This window comes from Dendropsophus ebraccatus, chromosome 3 (genome assembly GCF_027789765.1).
Source record: "Dendropsophus ebraccatus isolate aDenEbr1 chromosome 3, aDenEbr1.pat, whole genome shotgun sequence".
Classification (NCBI taxonomy): Eukaryota; Metazoa; Chordata; class Amphibia; order Anura; family Hylidae; genus Dendropsophus; species Dendropsophus ebraccatus.
In genome coordinates, this window is record NC_091456.1 from 23,186,969 (window position 1) to 23,201,760 (window position 14,792).

Genomic DNA, 14,792 nt, shown 5'->3' on the forward strand with positions numbered 1-14,792 from the left:
GGTGAAGGGCACATGTATGCTGATGTTCAAACTATACATATATATTTATGTCCATTGCAAAATAATAAATGTTGTTCCATTAAACATAGGATAAAATAACTTGCATGAATGGAGTAAATGCTGCTTCTGCGTGCTGTTATGTGGACCGCTGGGGGGGCAGCTTTTAAAGTGCATTGTTTGGGCTATGATATTTGATTCTCTTTTAAAGGGGTTATCCAGCGAAAATCCTTTTCTTTCAAATCAACTGGTTTCAGAAAGTTATATAGATTTGTAATTTACTTCTATTTAAAAATCTCCAGTCTTCCCATACTTATCAGCTGTTGTATGTCCTGCAGGAAGTGGTGTTTTCTTGCTAGTCTGACACAGTGCTCTCTGCTGCCACCTCTGTCCATGTCAGGAACTGTCCAGAGCAGAAGAGGTTTTCTATGGGGATTTGCTACTGCTCTGGACAGTTCCTGACATGGACAGAGGTGGCAGCAGAGAGCAATGTCTTAGACTGGAAAGCATATACCACTTCTTGCAGGACATACAGCAGCTGATTAGTATGGAAAGACTTGAGATTTTTAAATAGAAGTAAATTACAAATCTATATAACTTTCTGAAACCAGTTGATTTGAAAGATTTTCGCTAGATAACCCATTTAACAATAACGCAGTTGAAGGAGACATCGTGCTTAATGGACCATCAGGTTCCCTTCTCTCTGGCCTTCTTCCTCCTTCACAAGTCCGGCTAAAATTTGTTATTAAAGTATTGTATCGCTCCCCTAAAAGTTATAAAAAAGGTGATGGTGATGTCACTTCCTGGATAAAATGGTGATGTCACGACCCAACTCCTAGAGCTGTGCGGGCTGTGGCTGCTGGAGACGATGATGGCAGAGGGATGCTTAGTGTCCCTCCAGTGCCCTGTGTCCCTGAGTGTCCCCCTGCCATCATCCTCTCCAGCAGCCACAGCCTGCACAGCTCTGGGAGTCGGGTCGTGACATCACCATGTTATCCAGGAAGTGACATCACCATGTTATCCAGGAAGTGAAGCCTTGATGCAGTAGTAAGTGCAGGGAAAAAAGCACTTTATAAGCATTTCCCGTAATAAGTGTATATTGGTAATTTGTATAACTTTTGGGGACAATACAATACTTTAATAAAAATTTTAGCCGGACTTCTCCTTTAAGTCATCAGTAATCCTTCATCCTGGCTTTGTGATGATGTCCAGACTTTCCGCTTATGTCCATGAGATTGTGCAAGGTAGAGGACACCCGTAATATGGAAGACCTCACGGCCCAGTTATATGACCGGAACACTCGCTTTTTCTGAACCTGGTACTACTGAGATCAATTTCCCAAAACTGACAAATAGCTCGCCTATCTCAGTGAACCCCCTTTTCTCAATCTCACCCCCCCTTTTTTTTGTTTAAAGTGTCACTGTCATTATAACTTTCTAAATCAACAGTAGATGTGATATAAAGGAAGTTTGCAATTCGCATTCGTAATTTTTTTTTAGTTATCATGGAAAACACGACACTTCCTGAAACAGTCAGAAAACAGAAAGTCCTGTGTATCCCAGGCCATCTGAGCGCTCACAGAGAGAAGGCAGTCATGTGATTGATGGACACATTGAGCCGCCACTCTCTGCACTGGCCGGAATTCCTGTGTTTAGTCTGTTTTTTTTCAACCAGCACAAGTCAGAAAATCTGCCTTCAGGAGACTGGACCTGGATTTCTGGTAAGTACAGCTTTGTTTTACAGCATGATAACAAAAAAAAATAATGAATGTATATTGCAAACTTGTTTTTTATCACATCTACTGTTCATTGCGATTTTGAAAGTTATAACGACAGGGACACTTTAATTTCTTCTTTTTGCTCTTCTTTTTAATTCTTTCTTCTCTGTTCGGAGTTATTTCTTTATTATGTTTATGTGAGCAGTGCATTTATTTGGAAAATTTGATCCAAGTTCAGCAGCCCCAGCTAATCAAATACCAAACGTTCGGGTCCGGAACAACTCGAACCCGAACCCGTTTCGCTCATCTCTAGTGAGTATACTTTATTATTCTCCAGCCCCCTGGCTTCCTAACTTTTTTTATAAATTTAGTGGGAATTCTCCTTTAAATAATAAAAGAATTAAAACAAAGAGGATTGACATATGGGGTGGACACAATATAGTATGGTCAAGAACTATATTTATTAAATAAGTCATATATAGAGATGAGCGAACCGGGTTCGAGTCGATCCGAACCCGAACTTTCGGTATTTGATTAGCTGGGGCTGCTGAACTTGGATAAAGCTCTAAGGTTGTCTGGAAAACATGGATACAGCCAATGACTATATCCATGTTTTCCACATAGCCTTAGGGCTTTATCCAAGTTCTGCAGCCACCGCTAATCAAATGCCGAAAGTTCGGGTTCGGATCGACTCGAGCATGCTCCAGGTTCGCTCATCTCTAGTCATATATACAAAGCAATCCTGCAGAAATAGGCAGAGGTGTGGTATCAAACATATAGAAGATTAATAGAACATTAAGATGACAACGATCATCGGCTGATCGTTGGTTTGGGTTTGGACCTAAAATCAGTGGGCACTGACTACGCATCGTTTCGCGTACTAGTGATGTGTGTCCGACGGCTGACAATTGCCCAAACACCTGATCCCTTACCTTTCCCCGCTCCCGTTTTTTTCTCCTGTGCTCCGCTCAGCCAATCACAGGACGCTGCGGTTTTGCTCAGAGGCTGCTGACGTCAGGACCGGGAAGATGCGGTGCACAGCATAGAAGACTGGGAGAAGTAAAGGATCAAGTGTTTGGGCAAGGACTGCATGGACATCACTAACGACTATCGGGCCGTCTAATGCTGCGTTTACACGGAACGATAATTTTCCCGATCGTTCGATTAACGATTTCGAAGTAACGTGTTTTTTTTTAATAACGATCAGCGTTTAGACGGAACAATATATCGTACGGAAAATTTGTTTTGCGATTGTTTGCGATTGTTTTGCAATTGCTTAAGCCTATCTCGCACATAGGTAAAATCGGTCAACGACTGTTTACTTTACACGGAACGATCTGCGAATTTTTTGCGAACGACGAACATCGAACATACAATATCATCAGAAAAAGAAGCGGCACTCACCAGCTTGCATTTTCAAAACAATACAGCTTTATTGAGACATCAGAGTAGCGACGGAGAATGGAATCAGGTGATAGTTCACCCGATTTCCCCCCCCCCACTACTCTGATGTTCCAATAAAGCTGGATCATTTTGAAAATGCAAGCTGGTGAGTGCCGCTTCTTTTTCTGATGATACTGTGTTATGCATACTGTCAGGGGCGGATTAAGTTGACCAAAGGCCCCAGGCTGTTCACCAAGCCTGGGTCCCCCCACTCCACTATAACTATGGTAACACTAGCGTGGTAACACTAGCATAGTTTGTGCAAAACTGTGGTAAAAAAAAGCAGCATTTTTATTTTTTTTTGTAAATCTGTAGCCAGGAAACAATACGCCACTGAGAGTATAAGTCTTTTTGGTTTGGCCATGGGCCCCCCAGGAGCTCAGGACCCCCAGGCTACCGCCCAAAACTGACCTATTATAATCCACCACTGCATACTGTTGTTCTGGACTAAGCACCATGTAGGCTTGAGTACTCATGGTCCGTATGGTGTCATCTACACGTTTGAAACAGGAGCAGTGCCGTCTACTATTTTCCTTCTCTTTTTGCAGAGTGTGAACATAGCCTTTCTGTGTTTTCAATCCACTCCTGGTTTTGGTTAAAAAAAATACAGACGAAATACTGTGTGGGAACAGGCATATACCGTATATAAAAACATAAAGTATATATGTAAGGACAATAAGGACAATAAAAATATACCTCAAAAATGTATAGAACAGAAAAGGAAAATAATATTAAAGTCCGGCTATGATTCCATGGGGGCCAAACCTTGTCCAGTGATATGTTATTGAACTCAGCATGACAGGTCTGTCAGATTTTGCAGGTATTTTGGTGCGGAGCTAAGACGGGATCATTGTTCTTGGTAATCCCTCTCTGTTGTGTGGAAGCAGTTTTGATATCAGCCCTTTTTCCCCTACACAATGCCCATCACACAATCTGCCTAGTGCCCCAGATGTAAAAAGCTGATTTTTTTTTCCAGGCTCTGCTTGGATTAACAAGATCTCAGATGCACAACTCCGAGTGAACAAAACCCCCTGAGATTAGAGGGCCAGTTATCGTATTCACCGAGGTTTAGCATCTCTGTCCGGAGGATTACCGAGGCTTTTTTTTTTTTTCTTCTTTGCCATAAAATAGTTTGAGTTATAAGGTGGCAGATTTAGAAGAAAGAAATAAAAGGTATTTAAAATACAGACCAGTCAAGGGAATGAAAGGAAAATACTTTAAGCTAAAAGTATTAAAGGTAAAGGGGGTCTCTTGTAGGAGATGAGACGTTTTATAAGGCGGGCAATCATATCTGAGAGAGACGGAGAAGAGGCAGCACTGGAGAAGAGGGATACTCTCGGCATGTCATCCAGCAAGGAAAGTGTTAAAAAGAAGACCCATCGTCCCTTCTCTATTGAAAGCATCCTATCGCTCCCGTCACCTAAAATAAAACAAAAGCCTAGCATTGCCCAGCAGGGATCAACATGGTCTCCAAATTTGCAGTGCCAAGTGACTACGTGCCATAGTGACTCTGTGCCTGGCTGCAGCTGTTGCTGCTGTGCCCATTGCAACCAACACTCTGGACAGGATCCATCATGGCTCAGTGAGTATCCTTTATACCTCATAATTGTATAATATAACCGTATCTTCACCCCTGTGCAGGGTTGTATCGGAAAGCATTGTATTGTCAATAAAATTTCCTAGCTAGTTACTGTAGATCAGTACTTTGCCCATACAGTGTGCCTTTTATAATTTGTGAGCTTCAAGGCGCAAAAAAAAATAATAATAAAAAAAATATATATATATATATATATATATATATATATATATATTTATTTTTTTTTTTCTAGGCAGAACAAATAATATAGTCATGTTTGTATATGTTTTTATACAATTATGTTTTTTGCTTTTAAACGGGAACTCCAATATAAATAAATATAAAAAAATATATATTTAAAAAAATATCAATTAAGAAAAAAATTCTTATCAGCTAGTTTCAAAAAGTTATGTATACTTGTAATTTACTTCTATTTAAAAAAAAACGTCTTGCAGTACTTATCAGCTGTTGTAGGTCCTGCAGGAAGTGGTGTTCTCTTTCCAGTCTGACACAGGGCTCTCTGCTGCCATCTCTGTCCTTGTCAGGAACTGCCCAGAGCAGTAGCAAATCCCCAAAGAAAACCTTTCCTGCTCTCCAGACTGGAAAGAATACATCCCTTCCTGCAGGACATACAGCAGCTGATAAATACTAGAAGACTCTGGATTTTTTAATAGAAGTAAATTATTGCCACATCCTGGGAACTCTTGCTGAACACTGTGGCCGGAAAGATCATCCGGCCGGTATTTAAGTACCGGTCGGGATGATCTTTGTAGAGACTGGCCGCTCCGTGACCTGGCCGGGTCACGGAACGGCCGGTTTTTTTACGCCGTGTGAACATAGCCTAATAGTGACGTTGACCTGCATATTTTCCATTGATTAGAAGGTTGAAATGTACTTCTGCTGTACCCTTTTGCTCACTATAATGTTGCCATTTGTTTATGTCTTTTACTGTTAAATCTTAAAAACTTTAAAAAAAAAAGTAAATTACAAATCTCTGGCAGTTGATTTGAAACTACCCCTTTAAGTATTATTTTCTTGTAAATTATAACTTCTACCTCATGACATTTTCTTTTCCTTGTACTATAACAGACTCTCAGTTACACTGGCCTATACAGATAGTCCATACAGTCTCTGAAGATGGAGGAAAACAAATCCATAATGGGGTCCAAGCAATCAACAGTATGCCCGTCATTCAGCGTAGGACTCGCCGCCACCGTACAATATTCACAGAAGAGCAGCTACAGGCACTAGAGGAAACTTTCCACCAAAATCAGTATCCAGATGTGATTGCTCGAGAACAGCTAGCCGGCCGGATCCATCTGAGAGAGGAGAGAGTGGAGGTAAGATAAACTGTAAAGGATAAGAATAAACTTCTACTAAACAGGCAGAATGTGTATGATGATAATAAATCATGTAAGTATATAAGCCATCGTCGATATAACTGCAAAGTCAGGATCACACCAGTTCATGGCTTTTTTAACAATCAGGGATGGGGAACCTTGGCTCTCCAGCTGTAGCAAAACTACAATTCCCATCATGCCTGGACAGCCAAAGCTTTAGCTTTGGCTGTACAGACATGATGGGAATTGTAGTTTTGCAGCAACTGGAGAGCCGAAGGTTCCCCATGACTGGTATAAATGGACATTTAAATTATAAATAAATTATTTTTAATCAGTAGGGGAGGTGATACACTACATCTTTGCTATTTATTGCATTTTTTTTTTTTTTGCCAGTTCATTTTGTAAAAAAAAAAAATAGAATGCTATATAATCGGCCACTAGGTGTCTCACTTACTGGGAAACTGCAGTCGAGCCTCCATGCTGTTACTAAGGACATTTGGTCCTTAGTAACACCAAAAAATGCAGGAAGTGATGTCAGTTGTCCCAGTGAGGATGAATGCTGATTGGCCAGTCGCCGTGCATTGCTGCAGATGAGTAAAAAAAGCCCTGTCCACTGGCTCAGAGTGAAATATAGAAGCATGAGCAGCACTATGGGACACAATTGCAATCAAAATTGACAGCGTACATAATGCAAGCATTAGCTATATGTTTGCAGGTTTTTTTTCTATGTCATGACTGGTGTGGTGCCAAGTTGTTCCTGGTGGCGCCACTTCTGTGGTGGTTGATTGGTGGTGTAGTACAGCCTAGCCAGTAATGGAAATGTTGTGATGCCAGTGCTCGTTCAGCATACAGGTGTGGTGGTATAACTGCTTTGTTGTAAGGGCTGGATGTATTATTCCCCAATGGTCATAACCTGCCGGGCTGTGATAGGTCCCTTGGGCTCCTGTCACGGTAGTCCTGAGTGGATATTGACCCACCCGGACTATAGGTACTGCAACCCACAAAAAGGGGAAATGACCCAAGGTGTGTAGCGAAGGTGTATAGGTGCTGAGTCCCAGTAGAAGAAATAGAGGAGTTTGTCTGAGGAGTCCCAACCCAAGGTCGTTATGTGCTCTGCCGGAACTTTAGAGAGAATACTTTTGAGATACTTGAATATGCCCGTGTTTCGACTATATTGTTGCTGACCACCTTTTGCCCTACAGTGTCGGGATACTTGTCCTCCTAGGGTGACACAAGCCCCAGTCGTGTTTACCTGGCTGTAGCAAAGTGTCTGAAATTATCTGGTGTCACCCGTGCAGCGAGATAGAGTATGTAGACCTTTGTTACGGTAACTTTGCTCTATCTGGGTCAGTTCCTATGTTCTAGGATACTGCCCTGCACTTTTCAGAGAGGTTCTTAGCGTGGGCTGGGTTATTCCCCAACTTGTCCTCCTTGGGGATGAGAAAAATATTACTTTACAGAAAGAGTAGTAGATGCTTGGAACTAACTTCCAGCAGATGGTTGGTAAATCTACAATAACTGAATGTATACCTGCCTGGTATATACAAATATCTATCCTAAGATAATAAGAAATAATACAAGGGCAGACTAAAATTAGATACTATCTCCTATGTTTCTAATTTTAAACAGACACCCTGTCCGGCCAAAAACCATCATGATAAGATGCTAGCTGCTTATTATATTCAGTACGGGGTTCAGTGGGATGTAAAAACATGTCCTAAATGACTGAAGAGGAGGACATTAGGATAGGATGTAGAATTATTATTATTTTCATGTGTCCATATTTAATGGGTTGGGGATTGGTAACAGTAGATCTATAAGATCTATAATGTATCATGTTTATGTGGTAGATGTCCAGTGAATTGAATGTTTCCCTTTATGGCACAGGTATGGTTCAAAAACCGAAGAGCAAAGTGGAGAAGGCAAAAGAGGGTCACGGCATCCATCATCATCCTCCAAGGAAACAAAAACAGAGACGATTCTTGATAGCAGCTGATTAACCAGGCATTAACCCTTTAAGGACGGGGCCAATTTTCGTTTTTGCGTTTTCGTTTTTTCCTCCTTGTGTTTAAAAGGCCATAGCACTTGCATTTTTCCACCTAGAAACCCACATGAGCCCTTATTTTTTGCGTCACTAATTGTTCTTTGCAATGACAGGCTGAATCTTTGCATAAAGTACACTGCGAAACCAGAAAAAAATTCAAAGTGTGGTGAAATTGAAAAAAAAAAAAACATTTCTTTTATTTGGGGGGATGGTGTATTTACGCCTTTCGCCCTGGGGTGAAACTGACTTGTTGTGCATGTTCCTCATGTCGTTACGATTAAAACGATATATAACATGCATAACTTTTCTTTTATCTGATGGCTTGTAAAAAATTCAAACCATTGTTAACAAATATACGTTCCTTAAAGGGGTTGTCCGGCGATAAAAAATTATTCACAGAATAACACACATTACAAAGTTATACAACTTTGTAATGTATGTTATGTCTGTGAATGGCCCCCTTCCCCGTGTTTCCCCCCACCCACGCTAGACCCGGAAGTGTGGTGCATTGTACTCACCGCATCTCGTGTCGTCCACGGTCTCCGATCGTCAGCAGTGACGTCTTCTTCGGGAGGCCGGCGGATCTTCCCGAGTGCCGGCCACCCTCTGCAGCGTCATCCGAAGCTCAGCCGCGATTGGCTGAGCATAACTGTGCTCAGCCAATCGCGGCTGAGCGGCTGATGACGCGGCCACGTCATCAGCTGCTCAGCCGCGATTGGCTGAGCACAGTTATGCTCAGCCAATCGCGGCTGAGCTTCGGATGACGCTGCAGAGGGCGGCCAGCACTCGGGAAGACACGCCGGCCTCCCGAAGAAGACGTCACTGCTGAGGATCGGAGACCGTGGTCGGCACGTGACAGGTAATGTATAGCGCACCACACTTCAGGGTACACGGGTGGGGGTGGTGGGACACGGGGAAGGGGGCCATTCACAGACATAACATACATTACAAGGCTGTGTTCACACTACGTATATTTCAGTCAGTATATGTATATTTCAGTCAGTATATTTCAGTCAGTATTGCAACCAAAACCAGGAGTGGATTAAAAACACAGAAAGGCTCTGTTCACACAATGTTGAAATTGAATGTATGGCCGCCATTTAATGGCAAATATTTGCTGGTATTTTAACACAACGGCTGTTATATTGAAATAATGGCAGTTATTTAATGTTATATGGCGGCCATCCACTCAATTTCACCATTGTGTGGACAGAGCCTTTTTGTGTTTTTAATCCACTCCTGGTTTTGGTTGCAATACTGACTGAAATATACTGACTGAAATATACGTAGTGTGAACCCAGCCCAAAGTTGTATAACTTTGTAATGTGTGTTATTCTGTGAATAATTTTTTATCGCCGGACAACCCCTTTAAAATCGCTCCATTCCCAGGCTTATAACGCTATTATCCTTTGGTCTATGGGTCTGTGTCAGGTGTCATTTTTTGCGCCATAATGTGATCTTTCTATCGGTACCTTGATTGCGCATATACGACTTTTTGATCGCTTTTTATTAAACTTTTTCTGGATTTGATGCAACCAAAAATGAGCAATTTTGCACTTTGGGATTTTTTTGCGCTTACGCCTTTTACCGTGCGAGATCAGGAATGTGATTAATTAATAGTTCGGGCGATTGCGCATGCGGCGATAGCAAACATGTTTGTTTATTTATTATTATTTATTAAATGCAAAAAGGGAGGTGATTCAAACTTTTATTAGGGGAGGGGGCTTTTTACTAATAACAATACTTTTTTTTTTTTTTACACATATACTAGAAGCCCCCCTGGGGTTAGGGTTATTCCCCCCCCTGGGGTTAGGGTTATTCCTCCTGGGGTTAGGGTTATTCCCCCTGGGGTTAGGGTTATTCCCCCTGGGGTTAGGGTTATTCCCCCTGGGGTTAGGCTTATTTCCCCCCTGGGGTTAGGGTTATTTCTCCTGGGGTTAGGGTTATTCCCCCTGGGGTTAGGGTTATTCCCCCTGGGGTTAGGGTTATTACCCCCCTGGGGTTAGGGTTATTCCCCCTGGGGTTAGGGTTATTCCCCCTGGGGGACTTTTAGTATATACACTTTGATCTCTCATTGAGATCTTTGCTGTATAGTTAAACAGCAAAGATCAATGAGATCGACACTCGTTTGCTTCTGGCTGCTGCTTTCGGCATCTTGGAGAGGTCACCAGCCGGCATCAGGTACAGAGATCGCGATCTCCCCCACTAGACACCAGGGAACGGCTGCATCCGGTAATCAGAGGCAGCTGTCAACTTTGACAGCTGCCTCCGATTACCTTATTAGCGGGCACAGCGATCGGACCGTGCCCGCTAATAGCCGCGGTCCCGCGCTACACGTGGAACCCAGGATCGCAGCAGTTCAGGCGGCCCCGCTCTGAACACCTCCTGGGTGTATGCAGCAGCAGGGGGCGCATATAAAAGTATAGCAAGGGAATAGATGGCTATTCTCCATCCCTCCCTCCCTCCCTCCCTCCCTGGGCTGGTAATGTCTCCCTCCCTCTGTCCCACCCCCCCTGCCCAGTCCAACTAGCTGCCCCCTCTGAGCCCATCTCTTCCCTGCCGGTCCCCTGCAGGAGCACTCACCCACCGCCCTGTTCCGGTGGGGTGAGAGCTCCTGCACCTACCCCCAACTTACCGCCCCTCATCTGAGCACTGTGCCCGGTCCCTTGCACGAGCGCTCACCAGCCGCCCTTTGGGGTTGTCATTTAACATGTGTGAAAATCACTGGCTGCCGGCCGCACCTCACTGTATGTAATAGTTATGCGCAGCTGACAGCTGATGTAAGGGTAAAGAAAAAAAAATAAAGATTATACTTACCTGTCGAGGCTCCCCGGGGGTTCTGCTGCTTAGTTCCTGTGTTCCACGCTCACCACAGCCGTTGGCATTTCCGAACCCATCTCTGTAGTGACAGGCTATGGCACTGTCCTGTCTCAGCCAGTGAGTGGCTGTTCATCCTGTTACTTTTGAGTTGGGATCAGAAGTGATCGAGGCGGTTGCAGTAAGTGGGGAACACAGGAACAAGGCTGGAGGACATCGGGGCAGCCTGGACAGGTAAGTACACCTAATATATATATATATATATATATATATATATATATAGACACAGCCCTCTCAAGTGATTATTGAGCCGTGTATAAGCAAGGGCCGATCTAGCAGAACTTACAGTGTGGATTCAGGACGTCTAATATGACTCTAAGAGATTTGGCGGGGGGGGGGGATAGAGCATACTTTGGATAGAGCATAACTACCCTAGATGGGAATACCCCTTTAAAATGACCAGCAAAATGGAATCAATAAAAAAATATTTTAGGTCACGTTGCCACATTGCAGTTATTCCTGGCAACATGGGGGGCGTAGTTTCGGCCACATGCAGTGAATATAATGTTGAAACCAGGGCTTACCCTGTGTTCCCACATTCCCAATTTTCCTTACCGATTTCGTACCTAATTGACTTTGTCGCCTCTGCAGCATTGGCTACATTGACTGTCTGACGAAGTTACGTAAACAAAGATATCCAACAAAACTGTGAGCAAGAGAACATACCCCAATTCTCTTCTCTATTAGAATGACAAGGCCCAGGCCTGGGGCAAGGCTGCTTTAAACTTGTACCAAATATTTTGCTTTCTGTGTGCTTAGATTTCTAAAGCTGTTCATTGTGTCAGCATGAAATAAAGATTTATGTGTTTGATATGTGTTCATTTCTGAGGAAATCAACAGAGCAGATCATATGAGCTTTAGGCTTCTGTCACATGCATGTAATTCCTGGACTGGAGAGAATGGAACCGCTGCACATCACATCTATGGCTGATACTAATGCCGCTAGGTGTATCAGATACCGGCACGAGGTACATGGGGCAGTATGGCTTGATCAATTCATACACAAAATTCTGATGTGTTTTTTATTTAGCCTAGGGGCACCAGTATCAGCCATAGGTGTGATGTGCAGCACTCTGTTTCTTCCCTGAACCGCATTTTGTTTTTCTCTTTTCTCCGTGTATTGCACTCCTCCTGGTGAGACCCACATGACCGCAATTAGCAGGAGACACCTGAGTGCACATGGTTTTAATCCCTCCTGTTTTTTTCCCATTCTGTTTGCTGCAGCTATGGTGAGCGCAATACCTTATCCAGACTTGTGCTGCTTGGGGGCGACCTTCTCCGCCGGCGGTGCTGGCCGGGTTCTGGTGTGGTGTTTTTGGGTCTGGTCCTGTGGCATGGGGGTCGCAGGGCCGTCCCATGGCCCCCGTTCCCTGGCTGTGCACGCCTGCGGGGTTGGTGGCCACTGACTGGCACGGTTTGGACTTAGTGTAGGGACCCATGTGTATCAGATACCGGCACGAGGTACATGGGGCAGTATGGCTTGATCAATTCATACACAAAATTCTGATGTGTTTTTTATTTAGCCAAGCGGCACTAGTATCAGCCATAGGTGTGAGGTGCAGCACTCTGTTTCTTCCCTGAACCGCATGTAATTCCTGGTCTGACCAAGAGTATGATCTCAGTGCAGCGATCTGCCCACCCGCCAGCTTCTGCAAAATGTCTTTAAGAGCGGGTTATTCAGAATTAGAAAAAAACACAGATACTTTCTTACAAAAACAGCGCCACCCCCTGTCCTCAGGTTGTGTGGGGTATTACAAGTCAGCTCCGTTCACTTCAATGGAACTTAGCTGCAAAACTCCACACCCAAGCTGAGGAGAGGTGCTGTTTCTGGAAGAAAGCAGCCATGATTTTGTAAGCCTTTAAAGGGAATGTGTAACTTCAATGTTATTTTACCGATTAGAGTCAGATACTAAAACTTATTTCTAATCTGTTTCTATTTTCTGACTGTAATTTTTTTTACTGTGCTTTTTGTATATTGTTATGGGGGCTGCCATATTGCCTGAGCTGTTATTAACAGCATTTAGTGACATGCTTTACAGCAAGCCTCATGGACATCGACGACAATAGAGTCTGCCCCCTTGAGATGAATGTAAAACATGATTGCGTATACTCTGTGACCTTTGAACAGAGCTGCTGTTGTCTCCTTTATCTACTAGTATTACACGTTGCCGCAATGCTGTACAGATCACTTTACTGCAGCCCCTTCTTACCTCTACAGACACAACAGGAAGTCTCAGCTTAGTTTTAGTTTTTATTTTATAATATAGATAGAAAAATAGTAGCCTAGAAAAAAATTCACCAAAATTTCTTCATTATTTAAACAATAAATCATTGTCTGATGTCACCTTACTTTTAAGAACATTCAGTCGGCTCTCTGCAACCAATCAGATTCCACAGAGTCTGTGAGGAATGAAAAGTGGAATCTGATTGGTTGCTAGGGGCAACTAAGCCAATTCTACTGTACATCACTTTGATAAATCTCTCCTATGGTACACACTGCGGCCGGGATCCCTAGCGGCGCTGCGAGAAAGTGAAATGTCAGTTTTCTGCGGCTGCTATTCACTGAATAGCGGCAGCAGAAAACCCTGTCAATTCACACAATGGAGCATGCGGCTCTGGCCGCACACTCCATTGTGAGTAGCGGGGAATTCAGATGCGGGCGCACACGGATGCGCCTGCATCCGAATTCAGCGGCAGCAAAGATCATCCTTATGATCTTTTTTGACACCGTCCGTTCTGTGACCCGGCCATGTCACAGAACGCCTGGTGTCTTGGCTATGTTCACACTACGTATATTTGAGGCTGTATAGCAACCAAAACAAGGAGTGGATTGAAAACACAGAAAGGCTCTGTTCACACAATGTTGTAATTGAGTGGATGGCCGCCATTTAATGGCAAATATGTGCTGTTATTTTAAAACAACGGCTGTCGTATTGAAATAATGGAAGTTATTTACCATTATATGGCGGCCATCCACTCAATTTCACCATTGTGTGGACAGATCCTTTCTGGGTTTTCAATCCACTCCTGGTTTTGGTTGCTATGAGGACCTGACATGAGGACCAAATACAGCCTCAAATATACATAGTGTGAACCCAGCCTTACAACGTATGAACATAGCCTAAGGGAACATGCTGCCTCCTTTTCCCCTGCCCTATTAAAACCCATCAGCAGGGTAGGATCATCTAACCTTACATGCATGATGTCCGATCGTTCTGCATTTTCAATACCGCTGGTTGAAGAAGTTGGATGCAGCCTTAGGGAGTCCGGGAAAACATGGATACGCCCTATGGACTATGGCTGTATCCATGTTTTCCAGGCAGCATTGGGGTTGCATCAAACTTCTTCAGTCATCGTCAATCAACTGCCGAACTGTTGGACTGGAGAATGCTCCTCTCTAACCTTATCTGAATGAAGCTATGGAAGGTCTTAGGGCCCCATTACATTGAGCGATTTTTAGCGATTAACGACTAACGATCGCAAACCAGATTGTTTATTGTTAACCTGAAATCGGTCACCATATAATGCTGCGTTTACACAGAACGATTATCGTTCGAATTTTCGCTATAATGATGTCATTTGAGCGATAATCGTTCCGTGTAAACACAGCAAACAATCAAGCGGCGAGAGAAAAATCGTTCATTTTGATGTTCACAAATCGTCGTTCATTGTTCGCTAAAAATTTGCAGATGGCATTGTGAAAACAGTCTTTCGAAGATTCACCCTATGTAAAAGGCGGGCAATTTTTTTTTAGAACGATCAGCGTTTAGACGGAACGATATATCGTTCGGAAAAATC